Genomic DNA, 19,163 nt, shown 5'->3' with positions numbered 1-19,163 from the left:
CTCTCCAAATTTTAAAAAGTTTGTTTCCTTCCACATCAGAACAAAGACAAACTGCAAAATGTTTGCATTTTTTTTCCATGAAAAAAGTTTCATTTTCTGGCCAGCTCTAGTCCTTGAGCTTATTAGAATACGGCCTCTTTGGAAAAGACTACATGAGAGTTGTTAATGTTTAGATTATTATGGTCTCTTAACAACATAAGACAGACAGCCTTAATCTAAAATAGATGCAAACCACATAGGTACTCAACACTCAAAAATGATAGCTAAGTTTTCCAGTGGTAAATATACCATAATTAGTCTTTTGTATTCCCAGTTTATCCACACAAGATGAAGACACTGAATTCTTTGTCTACTTATAACACTAAGGGGCGAAAAAAGCAAAAAACAGAACTCCCCTTAGAATATTTTCAGAAGTGTTTCTGACAATACACTGTACACCTTAACATTATCCAATAGGTCACAAGCCTTGCAGCTGCTTTCTCTCAGTGTGCACGTGATATACCAGACAGTTATTCTGACATGTTTGAAACATATTTGTGCCTTCCAGCTAAGCTTGCACTTCCAATTTAGAGGCCTTAAGCAAGCTCTAGGTATTTCTGAGAGTTAATTAAAACTTCATTATTAGTACTACTTCAGTAACAACTTTCCCATTTTGATAAGAAATCCAGTGACTGACAGGCACCTCTTAGTTCACTGTGCTAACACTTATTAATTAACTTGCAGGGAAAACTTGGTGACAAGAACCTCTCATTAACAAGAAAAACAAAACTGAATAATGACACTAACTGTTCTTTTTATGTGTCAATAATGAGAATGCTGGGAAACGCAAGTTTAATGAGGAAGGTGAACATCCAGAGCAAAAGTGGGGAGAGTTTTGTTTGTTTGTTTAGGGATTTTTTGTTTTGTTTTTTAAATCTCCAGTCCTTTTTCTCTTTCAGCAGATGGGCAATGGTAAGAAGGTATGATGTTCTAAAAGACATGCAAAATTATACCATGGAGAACAAACTGGCTATCTGGTTTCTCAAGTTGGTATTAGTAACATATGCTTTCTGTAAAAATACTCTGCTCAAGGAGGTGAACTGCAGCACAAAACTAATCATTCTTTTTGTGGAAATGGTCTACAGTACACATTGAAGAAATGCAACCTAGAGTCAAAACTAGGATTTTTCTGAGCTCTAAGGTCTACATTTAAGACAAAATGCCCCCAAGCAATTTCCCTCTCTTTCACTAAGGAGCCTGGCAGTGTTTCCTATTCTCACACAAGTCCCTTAAAAGGAAAGTGGGTTGTTTTTTGGGTTGTTTTTTTTTCTGTTGTCCTTTTGCTGCTGCCCTCTTTTCTTGTTTGTTACATTAAATGAGGAAATGCCCACTTTGGTTGTGAGGCTGAACTCCCCGGCCTTTCACAATATACCTCTGATCATCAAGGATAAAGACAAGACTGTCACTAGACACACTGCCACCCTCGGCAACCATCGCTGCACACGCTTTCAGGGAACAGGAATGTCTAAGCCATAGCTGTCATGGTGCAATGGCATCTTGCTATGGCTGCTAATGTCAGTATGAGGGTGAGGGAACAATGCCACCCCCCATCCAAAAAGTTGTGCAGGACAGTGGAAAAAACCAAACCAGAACTGTGCTATTGTGGCAGTTCTAAGTGACTGCTGTTCTTGCTAGGAGGGGGAGTGGTCCAAACATTTAAAGGTGCTGGAGCTACAGCCTTGCAGGTTCAGCTTCCAGAAAAGTGAATGGGCTGGAGGGACCTTAACAAAATTGGCAGCTTTTACAGCCACCTATGCAAATCTATACCAATGCAGTTCCTGACAAAGAATCATCAGCTTGCTAGGACTAAAAATGTCTCCTTTAGAAAGATGCCATTGGCTAAAAACTTTACTTCTCAAATCCCACAGCTGACACTTTTGCACTTCTAACCATCTTCTCCTATTCTGATGCTGGAGCTGAAAGGGGCATTTTCTAAATAGCCTAAACTAATAAGAACACTTAGTCTCTCCAAATTAGCAAGTATCTGTGCTTGCTGAAGTTTTGTCCTGACTCTTAGGAGCAGGGACAGCAGCTAAATCTCACCAAATTAAAAACCTTTGATACAAGACACTGTACACTTGGGGAAACTTGAAAACCCATCTGATTTACAAGATAAGATGGATTTGCATATAAATCTCCAAAGAGAACAAGGTGCTTTTCTTTCAGCAAGCAATCACATTGTTAGATTTTGATCCATTATTTATTTTCAAAGGACAAGGAACACTTGACATCTGCCCCCACTGTTGGCCTCCTCTACATTCTTCTGTTTCTGTGTCTGAAAGTAGTATGCATCAAGAGACAGCCATTGTACTACAATGAATTTATTTTCCCTACTGGGGTTTACAAGCCTATTTGATGCAACCATCATTTACAATATACCTTGTCTAAGGAAATCCCAATTGATCTGTTGGAAATCTTTCATGCTGTTTTATTCCAGCACTAACAGAAATATGGTAGTTGTCAGTACTGAACTAAACTACTACTTATGGTCTGTATAGAAAAGAGAATCCTAAACAAGACCATGTTTCCTCTGTTGGAATTCCTGTCTAAGTAACACTATGGTGTTTTGAAATACCTTGAGGCCAGGTGACAAACACTTTACTCCCCTTGGTAAATAGCTACTTCCAGGAAAAGACCCACTGGCTTCAATGGGACTATTCGCATGAGTAAATTTGCTCATCAGGTTGAATAAAAACTCCACAATATGGCTCTTAATCCTAATTACACAATGGAATGTGGAACTGTTCATAATTCAGGTCTATTTCCCTTCAGTCCTGCTCAAGAGCTCCATGTCTTGTTCCGTCACTGAACCATTCTGTACTCCTTCACCATGGCGTGAGAGCTGTGGATCCAGCTATAATAAAAGTACTTGGCATCTGTCACTCTGTATGTAAGGATTAAACACAAACTAATTTCCTCCAGGCTTTGTCACAAGCCGAGCTATTTCCAATGGACAGAGATGGAAAAGGGTACAGTTTCTATTTTTTTTTAAATTATTTCTTGTGGCAGTGACAATAAATTCACTGAAAACAGTTAAGGCAAGCTGGCAGAATTACTGGAGCCTGCGGAAGCAGAGACTGCTTATTATTTTGTCTTTGAAATCCCCAGTTATGAATGAATGACTTTTCATTGTAATCTTCATCTTTCTTTGCTATTTCCAGTCACCCATGAGGAATTAAAGGATCTAATAGCCCATTCATATAGACTCAAGCTATGAATGTTTCAGCACTCATTAAAGGGCCTGATGATGAGCCCAGCTGAAGTAAATGGGAAGAGAGAGTAAATTCATAATCGGCCCCAAAGTACAGTCAGACTTTGTCAGTACTTGGATGGGAAATTACCTAAGAAAACTAAAATGGTGCAAGAATTTGTACTGGTAATTCTGTAATTTGTATAGTTCCATCTGAGTTAACGTTGAACCAATGCTTCACCTTAGTGTTCGAGAGCACCGTGCTGCTGAAGGTGTTGTTTTTCAGATTAAAGGTACAGATCACTTTTGGGCACATGGCATTTTAAATAAGAGCAGGCATGTTAACCTAATGTTCTGGCCAAAATACTATTGGGTAATTACATTCTTCTACCTAAATTACTCCTGTCCTTGCTTATCTCTCAGGGAATTGTGAGCGTGAATTAAATAAGTAATGTTTATGCAGCACTTTGTGGTGTAAGGTGGTATTATTTTTTCTATAGGTTGTGTAAAGATAGCTGGATAAGAGACCTCCTATCCTAAAAAGTTAAGCAGTATTGTATGATATGATTTCTGTATGTTCTATATATGATAGTTTGTAAATGGCTCACCCTGTCAGCTGAAAGATAATGACTTTCATTTATCCAAAAGAATCCCCAATCAATTTACACTTCTGGTGGTAATTGACTTGAGTATTCCAGCAAGTCTCCACCTGTGCAGCCATCCCAATGCCTTTGGTAAGACAGTGTTAATTCACTTTCTCTGCATCTTGAATAAAGCTGGGATGCTAATTATTGTGGCTGCAACTCTCAGAACAGATGGTTTTTACCACAGTTGGGAAACTTGCAGCCAGGTTTATAAAGAATAAATCTCATCAGACAAACCCAAATGGTTTTTTGATAGAATAACAAAATCAGTAGATGAAGAAAAAGTAGTAACTGTAACATAACTGGAACCAAGCAAACCATTTAATGCAATCTCTCATGAAGTTTTACTCCCAAAACTAATTCAAATTGATTTGGCTAGAAACACTGTCATACAGATTAAAAACAAGCAAACGGGATGAAGCACTGTAAAAAAAAAAATGAAGTGTAATAATATCAAGATATGAAAAGGTATCTAACAATAAACTGTGTGGAGTCTTACCTTATTACTGAAGAGATAAAGTAAGAGATGCTTATGCCATATTGAAGAAATTTGCAGGTGGTAATATATTGGGAGAAGTTGCAAATACCAGTTAGAATGGGGAAATAATATAAAACTGTCTAAGTGAGGTTAGATATTTGGGCAGAAAAAGAAATAGAAAAATGAACTTCAGCTTGGAGAAATGAAAATGAATATACCTGTGTCATTAACAGATGGTTAAGGGTTAATGCCTCTTTTACCTGTAAAGGGTTAAAAAGTTCACCTAGCCTAGCTAACACCTGACCAGAAGGACCAATGGGGGAACAAGATGTTTCAAAAGGAAGGAGGGAAGTTTTTCCTTTGTTTAGAGTTTCAGTTTCAGCCGGAGTGAAAAAGATCAAGGAACCAGCCTCTTATCAGAGTAGTAAGTTTTAGAAAGGAATAAATAGGTTTATGTTTATTTCTTTGTAACCTGTCTTATGCAATTAGAGGTAGAATCAAATTGGGTATTTTTTTCTTGTGTGTAACTAAATTTGTGCCCAGGGGAATATCCTCTGTGTTTTGAATCTGTTGTCTGTGAGAGTAGCTGGTACGCTAATCTCTCCCAGAGGGTTTTCTTTTACCTTCTTTTCTTTAATTAAAAGACTTCTTCTTAATACCTGATAGATTTTTCCTTGTTTTCAGATCTAAGGGGATTGGATCTGGACTCACCAGGGACTGGTCAAGAAAGGAGGGGGGATGGCTAATTTCTCCTTGTTTTAAGATACAAGTGATTGGATTTGGACTCACCAGGGGACTGGTAAAGGAGTCTCTCAAGACTACCCTGGGAAGGGAAGGTTTTGGGAGAAAAGGGGGTGTCCCAGATGGTGGAGCTGGGTGGTGGCAGTGATACCAGATCTAAGCTAGTAATTAAGCTTAGAAGTGTCCATGCAGGTCCCCACATCTGTACCCTAAAGTTCAGAGCGGGGAAGGAACCTTGACAACCTGGGAGATAATTAATCTGAAATATCAAGTAGAAGTCTGGAAAGCAGTAAAAAAGAAAGAAATATAGTATAGCAATTTAGACAAGGTACCGCAATACAAAATAGCACCAAAGAATGACCCTGCAACTTTGGGTTACATATGCAGACATTTCCTGTCATGGAGAAGGGCAGTATTAGTAGCAGTTCCTATTTACCTAGTTTTAATATGTCTGTACATGGAAGCTTGCAGTTAAGTATGGGTACCTCATTATCAAAAATATATGGCTATATTGCTGAGAGTTGAGAACAGTAAGGGGACACAGATTAGGGACCTGGGGGGAGTGACTTTTGAGGAAATATTTAGATAGCTGAATATATATTGATCACCAGAACAATATATAAGGGGAAATGAATAGCAATGTAGAAATATTTGAAGGATATTAGTCATATTGCATAATGCACTAGTAAAAATGTTCATGTACTATGACAATGAGAATATAAGTATCTGAACAGAAAGGCAGGAAAGCAAGAAATGGAATGGAACAAGAGGATACAACTAAGGCTACATCTACACTACAAACTAGTGGTGCAATTCCTCTGCACACATACACATATGCTAACTCAGTGAGAGTGTACTGAGTATAAACAATAACGTAGCTGTGGCAGTACAGCCTGCAACAGTGGAGGTGTGGCTTAGCTCTGCTGAGTATGTACCCATCAGTTTCTGGCAGGTTTGCACACAGCATGGCTGAGCTATGCAGCATCTCTGCTGCTGCTACCCATGCTACCACAGCTATACTGCTGTTTCAACTTACATCAACCAAAGTTTTTAGTGTAGACATGGCCATAAAGTCTGTCTGTTTCTGTCATAAAAAGACCTTCAGTCAGCTGTCTCCTTCTCCTAGTTGCCTGTCCTCTTACTTGTGTTTATACTTCTGTGAGGCTTTTCCTTAGGGTATCAAAAGACTCATTAATATTAGACTTTTAATCAAGCATTCTTTCACATTGTTAATTAAGTTTCTGATCCCCCAAGTCAAGAGTGGGTCCTCCTCAATTAGCATTTGCAGAACAAATTTTCTTTGCTCACATCAAAGACTTCTTTTGAATCCCTCATAAAGGTTTATTGAATACCCCATTACGAATTTCCTCCTAAATGTTGTTTGGTGTCTTCCCAAAGGCTAGTCACCTCCTGCCTGTGGATTTGAGCAAATGCCCCCTATTGAATAAGGTCTGTTAGCATTTTAATCACCTCCTCATCTCAGGGAGTTCCTTTGTTTCTCTGGCTGAATGGTTGATTTAACATACATCTTTCAGATCTGATTTCAAATTCATCATTCGTTAATACTTGCAATTTATATTGGACAATCAAGGCTGAGACTGTTACACACAGGCTACATCATCTTAGTGAAACGGCAGAGAAGATAAAAGGGAAGATTTCTTATAATACAACAAAACACAAGTCTCAGCTAATGAATGGTCTCCAATGAGGGTTGAGCCAATTTTTGTTTTTTCCACAAGGTCTACAGCAACACAAAATTGCACACTTCTTATGCAACCCCCCAAGTGTCTGCAAATAGATACACATATTAGTCAGTTATCTATAGCAAAGTTTGTTACAAAATTATTTTCCTTGTTTGGAAACCTAAGTTTGGTCAAAAGTTTCAAGTAATGTACAGTACTCCAAGTTTAGGTGCTATATTTTACATTACACAATCAATGGTCCAAATTTCACGCTCAGTCACCTAGATGTACTCATTTATTTCCAATGAGAATTTCACCTACTTAATGGAGCAAGATTTGGCTCGGTACATTAAAATTGTATCTCAAACTCCATGGTATTTGACAGAGATGTAAATGATTTAGAAAACAACTCTGCTGTTGATATACAAATTTAAATCAAGAGGCATCATATAACTATTCTGAACATCTCCATTTTCTCCTTCTCCCACTTTAATCTTCTCCTGGTGGTACAGCCACATCATCTACTGTGGGATCCCACTGACAAAGCCACTTTAAGTTTTTGATAGCATCAGCCAGCTGACAAATTTGATTTATTACAATAATAGTTTTATTTGTAACAGAATTTGCTGCCAATACTACTGTCCATTTCTTCTCTTAGCCTCAATTAAAAAACAAAACAAAACAAAAACAAAAACAATGCTTATTTTGTGCTGACTACAATTTGAGCCTCTAGAAGTCACTTTTCAGGTCAATTATTTTGTTAGTGGCAGAGTTCCTGAACAGAATTGTTTGATGTATTCTGGCACAGAGTTCTCTGTTTCTTTACTATATGAAGGCCCAGCTAATGGGCAAGAAGATAACACTACCAAACAAGTCCTACATCCTGCATGTTTCCTTTAATTAAGATGAGCAAGAGAAAACATTTGCCTCAAACTAGCTTCAGAAACAAGGGCAAAAAGAGTCCTTTCAGCAGCAGCACCATCCTCGACAATAGCTGGACACTGGACCTGGGAGTGAGAGTTAGAAAACATTGCAGGGGATGGCTTCATTCTTCAGAATGCCCATCTATTAGTTATACCAGCAATAATTTGTTAAACATGGGTGAACTAGAGGCAGAAAGATGTCCGGTACTAAGCTAGCACTCAAGCCAGAGAAAAACACTGCAGTGATAATGGTGATACTGAGATATGATAGTATACAGCTTACTTTTAAATGACGACTCCAGAGACTAGGGACTACAAGAAAACTAGAGGATGTGGCATAGCTAGCTGATAACACTGCTAGCAAATAAAGTATGTTGTCTGTCCCTTAACAAGGGGACTTCATTACCACTGTACATTGCTGGGATTCTTTATTTACTTAAAGGCTAGTGTGAAATTGCATCAGTGGTTACTGCATTGTCAGTGAAGTGCTGATCAAATATTTAGTTTTGTGGGCTTGTAGGTGCTACCACCAAACTACCACCTACAATCCTGCTACTATTTGGTTCTGAGGGACACATTTGACACCCCCAAGTTTTTGCTTTTATAAGAAGATGAACGTGTGCAGTCGTCATACTCTCACTGAAAAATAATTTTCAAAAATCCCTTGTCTCTTCTCTTTGCTTATTCCCAGTCATGTCTTTTATTTTTAAATAAGCTCAATGGTTCATAATATGGTCAGAAAATTACCGATATGAAATGATGTGCTAATAGTAATATGGCCAAGTTCTCTGCTTGCGTAACTCCACTGAAGCTGTTTAATTGCTATTCAGCATTTTGGATAACAAGCATATAAAAATATCAGTACATTAAAAATTTCAATACATAAAACATGGCTAATGTTCCATAATACAACTGAGATAAAAAAAATCAATAAAAAGATCCCTAACAACCAGAATAGACACTCACATGGGATAACAAATGTTGTTGGAAGGATGTGCAATATACTATTTCTTGCTACTTCTAGGGGGAAAAAAAGCCTTCTAATGGAGATTTATAGTGTATTTTATTACAGCTGTAATTCATGCCAGAATGTAATCTCTCTGTGTGCATGCCAATGTTTAAGGTAGCCCAACACATTCCCATTATAACACTCTGTTTTGAGTTGCTTTTAACTTTGTCAAAACTTTACTATTTGGCATGAAATTTTGCATGCCTCAGACTAACTGTTTCTTGAAAGTTTCAGCTGAATTGGTTCAGTCACATCCATGAATGAAAGTAGGGAAAAAATACATTATTTTGATTATGTGAAAAAAATAAAAAATCTTAACTCTATTTCACTGAGAAGTTCTAATGTGCTGGAGCAGGGAACTTGACAGTCCTCTTGTCAAATTTCTTTTTGTCAGGGATGGTCCTTTTGCCCCTCCAGTGAGAAACGGACTAAATTTGGCCAAGTTATAAACCTTCACAAAATTGTAGTTTGCACATGCACAGTAATGAATTTGGCAGCTACATTCTCTGAAGATTCCATTTGCATTTAAGATATTCCAACCCCAGATGAAGCAGCCTGGCTAGGATTCAGAAGGGACAAGAGCTGGACCTGGGGCAGGGATTGAAACAAGGAGCTGAGGATCAGAAACTGAGCTATGCGGACGAGCTGGAGTGGCAAAAACTGGGACAAAGAGCTGGGAGTTGGAGAGGGGAAGCAACAGGTCTGATGGCATTTCTGGGGATTTTTCACCTTTTTTTTAAACTCAAGGAAATTACACACACAAAACTGCATTAAAAACATTAAGGTTGCAAAATCAAGTATTAACAAGGTGGGAAATACCAGAGAACTATCCAACACATTTGTAATCAGGTCTTTTTTACATACATTCTACATAGACTTTGTACAATAGGGTTCGTATAAAGGGTTTATCAGCATTCACTTGGAATGACATTTCTCTTGTGGCTTTGCCACTCAATAATAGGGCCAACCTTATCATACAGGAATGAAACCTTTAAACCAGCCATGTATTCTTTTATATTACATAATTTATATTAGCACAGCACGAGGGACTGAAATCTCCAGCGTAACTCATTGACTCTGCCACCAATCCTGCAGGAGGGAATTTCTTTTAAGCAGGTTTAGTAACTGGGGCATGTGTTTTGTTTTGTTTTTTAATATACACACACAGTATTCTAAACACAAGAATATGGGATTTATCAGACTGGATCAAACCCACAATCCATCAAGTTCAGCATATTGCCTCCAGCAGTTGTCCGAATCTAATGTTTTACAGGAACCTAAAAGACCCTGTCAAATACAGCACCAAGCTATTCATGCAACACTTTACATTGGGGAAAGATTCATTCTTGAACTTTGCTGTCAAGTCATGCTCTGAGGCATGAGAGTTATTGATGTTGATTTGATTGTGTCTATCTTAACTAGTATGACTAAGAATGTTATTGTGGCTGACACTTTGATGCCAACTGGCATATGTTTTTTTTTTTTTCTTTTTTTTTTTTCTTTTTTTTTTTTTTTTTTTTACAGGGATCCCCTGGATTGGTATCTGTATAAAAAGTTCACCAAAGGGTGATGTTTAAGATCTCTACTGAGAGCCAATAGCCCACTGATTGTCATAATCATTGCAAACTGTATACAAATAATATTTGAGGAGTTATGTATCTATTCTGAAAATAATGTTCTTAAGGTCTTGAAGTTAAGAGAAGCTTCAGGGGGTAGCCGTGTTAGTCCATATCCACAAAAACAATGAGGAGTCTAGTGGCACCTTAAAGACTAACAGATTTATTTGAGCATAAGCTTTCATGGGTAAAAAACCCACTTCTTCAGATGCATGAGTGAAAATTACAGATGCAGACATTATTATACTGACACATGAAGAGAATATAGCTGCCAAATTCATTACTGTGCATGTGCAAACTACAATTTTGTGAAGGTTTATAACTTGGCCAAATTTAGTCCATCTTGGACATTCTTTATACCCTATTATCCTCTAGGTGTTTACAAACTGATTGTTTAATAATTTTCTCCAGTTTCTTTTCAGGGATCAAAGATAGGCTGACAGGTCTATAGGTCTCCAGGTCCTCTTTATTCCCCATTTTAAAGACAGATACTATGTTTGCTCTTCTTTAGTGCTCTGGGATCTCCCCCACCTTACAAGTGGAGAACCAGTGTTGACAGGGCCAATTCAATCAGGGTGGATGTAGTCCACTCCCAATTATTGATAAGGGGGTGTCAATATCAGGAGAGGAAAGTTGCTTTTGTAATGAGCCAGCCACTCCCAGTCTCTATTCAAGCCCAAATTAATGGTGTTAAATTTACAAATGAATTTTAGTTCTGCAGTTTCTTTTTAAAGTCTGTTTCTGAAGTTTTTTTGTTCAAGTATGGCTACTTTTAAATCTGTAACAGAATGTCTAAGGAGATTGAAGTATTCTCCTACTGGCTTTTGTATGTCACCATTCCTGATATCTGATTTGTCTCCATTTATTCTTTTACATAGAGAATAAATATACTATATTATTCTCCTATCCTTGGGAGGACTGGGACCTACTGGCTTTATGAATATAAACTCTATATAGCTTTGAAAATGCAGTTTAAGAGCAACATAGCTTCAATGTGTTCTAATGCTGTCCTCCTCCTCCTCCCCCTCCCCCCTTTTTATACAGCAACAAAGGGAAAAAAAGATGCAGGCTTCAAGGGAACAGGAAAGATGTTAGATTTACTATAAAGAGAGCGTACTTGGTTGCACTATGATACTGAGCAATAAAGCAAGAGAATTCAAATGTAGGACTGAACCTATCCTTAACTAACTTCAACCACATTCATAAGTCACCCTTTCATAAATATCACAACACACTGTATGAAAGTGTCAGTCACATCAAACACTGATCTCAGACCCCAAAAATATCTCAGCACAGTGAGGTGATCCAAGGAGAGAAGGGCAATGAGTTAGAGAGAGAGATCCAGCCTCAGCTTTGATTTTTTTTCCTTTTAAGGGACCTTACCCTGCAAGCCCATTCAACTGGAGGCCTTTGCACAAAAGAATTGTAAAATTAAGTGAAAAGTTTGTATCTCAGCCTTAGCATAGCTTCAACATAATCCTTTTTGTATTTGCTTTACTATTAAAGGACACGGCTTCCTATAATCCAAGTTTATAAAACATATGAAGCATAATATGATAGACAGGGAAACTTCCTGCAATATCTTTGGGAGTCCATATTGTATTAAGTGTATGAATTGTTTATGCCTCATTGTGGGCCAGGGATTGTAGGCATTCCACAGCAGGGAGAGGAACCATACCTCCTACAGGAAGTGAAAACAGTAAGGGATGAGCAAGGCAAATACTCAGGTTCTTTGAGAACTCATGGGGGGGTGGGGGAGGTCCCAGAGGACTAAAGAAGAGCAAACATAGTACCTATCTTTAAAATGGGGAACAAAGAGGACCTGGAGACCTATAGACCTGTGAGCCTATCTTTGATCCCTGAACAGAAACTGGAGCAAATTATTAAACAATCAATTTGTAAACACTTAGAGGATAATAGGGTATAAAGAATGTTCAAGATGGATTTGTCAAGAACAAATGATGCCAAATCAAAGTAATTATCTTTGACAGGTCTACTGACCTAGTGGATGGGGAGAATCAGTAGATGTGATATATCTTGATTTTAGTTAGGCTTCTGAGACAGTCTGACATGACATTCTCATACGCAAATGAGGGCAATGTGGTCTAGAAGAAATCAGAAGAAATCAGATGGGTGCACAACTGTTTGAAAGATTGTATTCAAAGTGTACTTACCAGTGGTTTGCTGTCAAACTGGGAGACTTATATTGGAAATAGGAACGGCCTCTGATAAGCTTTTAGCTTGCATGTAGGTTCTTCTATTGGTTTTATATGCTCTCTCTGTAATGCTTTTATCTTAAGAATAAGAGTGCTTTCTTAGAAGAAGCTGCATGGTAACTTGTAACGGATGGAAATATACTGGTCATAGCCCTTATAGTTAAAGTAGTGCACAGGCAAATGACCTTAAAAATAGATTGGCTTGCTGGGGATACTTCCATATAAGGTAGGGTCCAATGCAGCCTTAATTCCCCTGGTCAGAAGGAAATGAGACAGGTTTCCACCCCGGAGAGGAGCCTTTGAGTGGATGTCCTTGAGGGACCACAGAAGGGAGATAAAGGTGCAGTTACCCTGAAACTGTGACACATAGATTATAACCCAGTAATGAACATATGTATAAAGAGACTTTTAAAAATAATGATCCATCAGGACCATGACACTTTACTGGGTAAACTTGCATTTAGTATCACATGTTGCCATACTATAGAGTATCATGCTGTTAAGAACTATAATGAGAGCTCACTTTGCATTGTCTTATGAGTTTCTTGCTTTGCTGATTGGAGATGGGGTATAAACATGATTTTTTAATACAGAGTAAGAGCTTAAGATTTAATTGTAATTTGACATGATGCATTTATTTTTCTATAGGCTCAGCTGTGTGATGGAAAAGATGGGAAACACCTGTTCACAAGGACAGTCAGTGAAATTATTGGGACAATTTATGAGATAGCGCTCACCAAGGGTGTGTTAGCAAATTAAGTGGGTCCACATATTAACTAACACAATGGTAAACATTTCAGTACAATGACTGTCACGTTTAACACTAGAGTTTGTCCAATGAACTGACCTAAAGTGTCAGCTCATCAAGGTTAATAGGTAGAAACTAGGGATAGCCATAACAAGTTTACACAAAGAGAGTTTTTGGCCTATACTGAGCATTTAGGATCATGTTAGACAACACATTCTCTCATGGTAAGAATTTCCAACATAAGAAAAGATTCCACAATCAGGCCGGAAAGATTAATATGGAAGAATTTTGTACTCTTATGCTTGCCCAGTTTGGTTCTGAGACTTTACATATCATCAATTTAGTAATATTTAACTTATGCATATTTACATATGTGATGCACATATTTTAGGGTTGGAAAAATAAATCAGAAAATATTTTGCTGCTATCAGACACAATTTGAACTGAGTGATACTAGTGTATATCCAGAGTAACTCTCTTGACTTGCACAGAGTTGCACTGAGCTTATGCTGGTGTAATAGATCAGAATCTGGCCCTATATGTTTATATAATCTGCTGATTAATTATAATATTGAAGTCATTGGGAATTAAGCACATGCTTAAGTACCTTCCTGAATAGGGATCTATATTAATTGGCAACATTCTGTATTGCCCATAGTCCTATGAAGAGACCTAGGGCTTTGTGAAACTGTGGTGGTTTATTTAAGAAATTCCTGAGTAATGAGACAACATAATAATTCGAAAAATACTGCACTGGTGTTTTCCTGGCCTGGGCCTGACCTGTTTAAATTTTACAGTGTGAATTTAGTGCTCGTGAAAGGCATTGGATTAAGAGGTTTGGAGGCTGAAGTTATCTATATAGCCCCAGACAGGTACCAGGTCAGCAGTAGTCTTGTTAAATTCCCCCTCAGAACACACTTCTGTGAAACCTGTCAGTGTTCATCCACCACCCAAAGTAGTGCTGTTTTTTACGTATTTAGTTCCAGAAAATAAATGAAATATTGCTTCACCCAAAGTCTGGTCTCACAATGCTTTATGTCTCATGTTTCTGTTTGGGCCCTGATCCTGAAATACTTATATATATGGTTAGCTTCACCGACGTGAGCAGTCCCATTGATTTAAAAATTAAGCACTGGCATGTGAGAATTTGCAGGACTGGGACCTTACACTGTGATCATCTCAAGGCAGACGCCTTTTCTTCTCTGTTTTACATATATTATAAGCACACTGTTGGTTCTCCACAAATAAATAGAATACTAATCTTCACTGGGGGTCAGATTTTGAATGGTACAATATTTCACACACACAAGCCCTCATGTGTTCTGGCAAGTCAATGTTTGTGGAAGCAAACCATTACATATTTGTGTGCATTAGGATTTGCACATGAGGAATGGTTCACACAAAATTGCACATTTAAAAAGGTCCCTCTCATAATTGCATAATCTTTCCCATCCCAGCCCAGTACTATGTCTGTCCTGGAGAAACCATCTTCAGGTGAGACTACCAACAAGGGTTCTGAGCGGTGCTGGGTTTTGTGATGCATGTATAAAGGTTATTAAACCCTGTTAGGTGGCAATAACTTTTAGTCACTGTCACTTGGGGTTGGATTTGAACTTGAGACCTGGAAGTGCAAAGCTTTGTAGTTTATTACACAGAAACACACACTGGCCTACGGGTGAAAGTTTGATTGAAAGTCTGTCAACACAGAAATCAAAAATGTATATATTACTGTGATAGTTTGGGGAAATCTGTCTGTATGTTTTATGAATACTGTGCGGGTTTGTAAACTCTCTGTATGTATCTTTACCAAGCTGTAAACTCTATTCTTCAAGTTCAGCACTTTGTGTTTTCTATTCTTCATTTGCTTCCATGTTGGACTGGGTAGTATAGGGCTAACAAAAGAGGATCATTGACTTAAGTGCCCAACTACTGACATATTATGACTCTAGACAAAAGACTGTTATTAGCCAAAGAAATTGATTTAACATGGGAGAGGTTGCCTAGCAATAAGGTCACTTGGTAGGACTCTGTAGTTGCCTGTTGAGACTGCCAGTGAGGTAAATGACTGTGGGACTGGGTGTTTATAAAGGGCTGAAGCTCCTCTCTCTTTCGCTCAGGCTAGATTTAGGCATTTTAAAATGAGGGAAGTTTCAAGGGTTGGGGAAACCCTGCCAATCTGAACACAGATGGTCCCCCAGGGACTCCCAAGGGAAGGGTGAACTACAGTGAGAGGGAACATGGGTAGGGTTTTATATATGTACTTATCGTGGTATTAAGTAAAGAGCAACAATGTGTTAAATGCCTAAGCAAAGTGTGTCTATGCGTTATATGTCACACCTATCACATACGCTCTGAGAGAGTTAAAGTGAAACCGAGAAGGCTCCCACCTTTGGTGGGACACTAGAAGAGTGTGTGTTTAAACTACAGTGGGAATATGAGGAGTCAGTACAGGTTCAACAGGAGAGAGCATTCAACAGATGTCTGCACTCCAAGAGCGTCCTTAGGGGACCCCATGATTCAGAATATATCTGGGCTCTATTCAGATTCCGGAGGCTTAGAACACAAGAGACTGAATTCCCCTTACAGCAGTCTGGTGGGCTGCTGGCAGGAAGAGCCCAACTACATCTGTGGCAATTACTCACTGTACCATTGAGGTCAAATACAGTGTAAAGTGTGCATAGTTTATGAAGTGTTGTCCCATTCCTTGATACTGTAATGGCATATACATATATTGATATATATTAAGCTAGGTAATATATGTATATGTTCATATGCCAATTAGGGCCATGGAAATTGCCTGAGCGGCCCTTGGGGTTGCAATATTTACATTCCCCTGACAGAGAACCATGTGTAGAAACTTTGGTCAGCCATAATATTGCAGAAATATTTTAACACAACATAACCTAAAGTACTAAATTAAAAATCCATCCCATAATTGCATATTTCCTAATGTAATGGAAAGAGGACAATTACAAGATAGCAAAATTAATTATAACAAAGGTATTCGATAACAGTGGAGGCCATTAACATTTCTAGACATCATAACTCCTTAAATCTTCAAATAATTACCTTTATTTTTCTCAAATGAAATATCTGCTACAGTATGTTAGCATATGGCAGAGTATGTTTTATTTTCCTGATTACAGCAGCAAAATATCAATATCTCTCAACACTAAAAGATCAAGGGTGTCAGATAGCAGATTTTTTTTTTTATCATATGCTGACCTTTTGCTATAATGAAAGTCATGTGTAAATCTAATTGAACAATATATGTACATACTGTAATCTGGGAAAAGGGTTTGCTTTTCATGAGGTAGTCCTAGGGGGATAAGGGAGGAGGGAAAGGTGCTTTTCTCCATGTAAAACTGCTACAGGATATTTTGTTAAATATTAGCCAGTGCCAAACTGGATATATTGAGCGAGATATAATATGTCGGTTCTGAGAGAGAGAGTGTGTGTGTATTGGGGAACATATTTTCAAAGTTGGGGAAATATATTCACATTTAATGCATCTGGACAAGTGGCCTAATTTCTGGAGAAGCTGAGCACAGCTGCAACAACTGATCTAGATGTTTTACATGCCCAAGTTCTCTGAAAATTAAACGGGTTGAATGTCTAAATATGGATGTAGGAGCCTAACTTTAGGCACCTAAATTTAAAATTTTGGTAGTTTTATACAGACACATATTCCTCAGGATAAGAACCAAGTATCTGAAAGGAAACCCTAAGAAAGGAACATCTTAACAACAATGCATTGTTATGTGCTCTGGCTAAAATCTCCCTCCGCTGCCCCAATGGGCCAATTAGTTCCTGTACAGAGGTCTGTATACCACTTCACTGCCACTTAATCCTGTTTTGAAGATTTGTATGGAACATAAGTGATGCATAGGCTTGGTACTGGCCCTCTGCACAGAGGTGTTTCTCAGCCTCTGTTATATAAAGTGTGTGCTGGATTAATATCCGTTATCATTTGCTCTAGTATATCACACTAGTGTTATTTACCTGGCTCTCATAGTTAGGCAGAGGAAGACTGTGCAGCAGAAATCATAATGTCTCATAATCAGCATTCCATACAAAAACCAGCCCCACTCCCAGAAAGCAAATGTTCATCTCTCATGCAACCTAACACAAAGATATATAGTATTAGGTCATTAAAATTCCACTTGTCCTGTAGAGACGAGTACCATTCAATAGTCATATTTATCTTAAACAGGGACTCTAAAGATTCCCCCTTTTCGGAAGGAAAAAAGTGGAATTTGAAGTTTCTAGACAGAAAGACTAATTACAATACCCTACATCAGCACACTCAGTAGTTGCTTGCATGAGATGATGAATTTTCCACCTATACATTGCATATTAGCTAGGTTTACTGAACTAGTAGGACCATTGCTCTGATCAAGTCTGACAGTTTTGGTGTTCCTTTTAAACTCTTAAGCAACCATTGCAACCTCTGTTATTTTGTTCCAAAACAAAATATTGTTGTGATGAACAGGAAACACTCTAGAAGCATTTGTCTTAAATACATTTTGCCATTTAATTTAATATGTTCTCTGGCTGATATTTTTCAGGATATCTTTTATACATTCACCCAATTTATTTACACAAAAACTTTTTTTCCCCTTGCATAAAAATGAGCATGGTATCATAGAATAAATAGAATATCAGAGACCTCAGGAAGTCATCTCCAAACTCCTGCTGAAAGCAGGACCAATCCCCAACTAAATGATCCCAGACAGGGCTTTGTCAAGCCTGACCTTAAAAACCTCTAAGGAAGGAGATTCCACCACTTCCCTAGGTAACTCATTCCAGTGCTTTACCAACCTCCTGGTGAAAAAGTTTTTCCTAATATCCATCTAAACCTCCTGCACTGCAACTTGAGACCATTATTCCTTCTTCTGTCATCTGCTACCACTGAGAACAGTCTAGATCCATCCTCTTTGGAACCCTCATTCAGGTAATTGAAAGCAGCTATCAAATTCCCCCTCATTCTTCTTTTCTGCAGACTAAATAATCTCAGTTCCCTCAGCCTCTCCTCATAAATAATGTGGTCCAGCCTCCTAATCATTTTTGTTGTCCTCTGCTGGACTCTTTCCAATTTTTCCACATCCTCCTTGTAGCGTGGGGCCCAAAACTAGACACAGTACTTTAGATGAGACCTAATCAATGCCGAATAGAGGGGAATGGTCACGTTCTCCTCGATCTCCTGGCAATACAGCTACTTATACAACCCAAAATGCTGTTAGCTTTCTTGGCAACAAGGGCAAACTGTTAACTCATATCCAGCTCCTCGTTCATTGTAACCCCTAGGTTCTTTACTGTAAAACTGCTGCCTAGCCATTCAGTCCCTAGTCTGTAGCAGTGCATGGGATTCCTCTGTCCTAAGTGCAGAACTCTGCATTTGTCTTTGTTAAACCTCATCACATTCCTTTTTGCCCAATCCTCTAATTTGTCTAGGTCCCGCTGTATCCTATCCCTACCCTCCAGCGTATCTACCACTCCTCCCAGTTTAGTGTCATCTGCATCTCTGTCTCTTCTTTCCAACACAGAACTGCTGTTTCTCAGCACAGCTCTTGTTCTTGGGGGATTTAGACCCAAAGGGGTGGTTTGCTGTGGGAACTGAATAGAAAACATCCTATCTAACGCCAAAGGTTATATTGGGAAAGGGAGATTGGGGCAATAAGGACCCTAAGGGAAAAAGGGAGCAAGGTCTAGAGCAACCTTTTGATGGGGTCGGCGAGAAAAGTGCTGAGGAGGAGCCGAACTCTGGCCCAGAAATGATGGGATGATGTTAATAAGACAGGTGACACCCATCCATCTTCCCAGCCCTGGTGAAAAACTCCACGCTGATTTATACCTTATTCCCATTAGAGATAAGGT

General features: G+C 38.5%; 1 protein-coding gene across 1 annotated transcript in view; it reads right to left on the bottom strand.

Moving 5' to 3' along the window:
* CNTNAP2 (contactin associated protein 2) overlaps positions 1-19,163 on the bottom strand; it is a 2,322,964-nt gene that overhangs the window by 1,670,169 nt on the left and 633,632 nt on the right. The gene's annotated exons all lie outside the window — the stretch shown is intronic.

This window comes from Chelonoidis abingdonii, chromosome 2 (assembly GCF_003597395.2).
Source record: "Chelonoidis abingdonii isolate Lonesome George chromosome 2, CheloAbing_2.0, whole genome shotgun sequence".
NCBI classification, from domain to species: Eukaryota; Metazoa; Chordata; order Testudines; family Testudinidae; genus Chelonoidis; species Chelonoidis abingdonii.
This window is presented reverse-complemented; position numbering and strand designations above follow the sequence as displayed.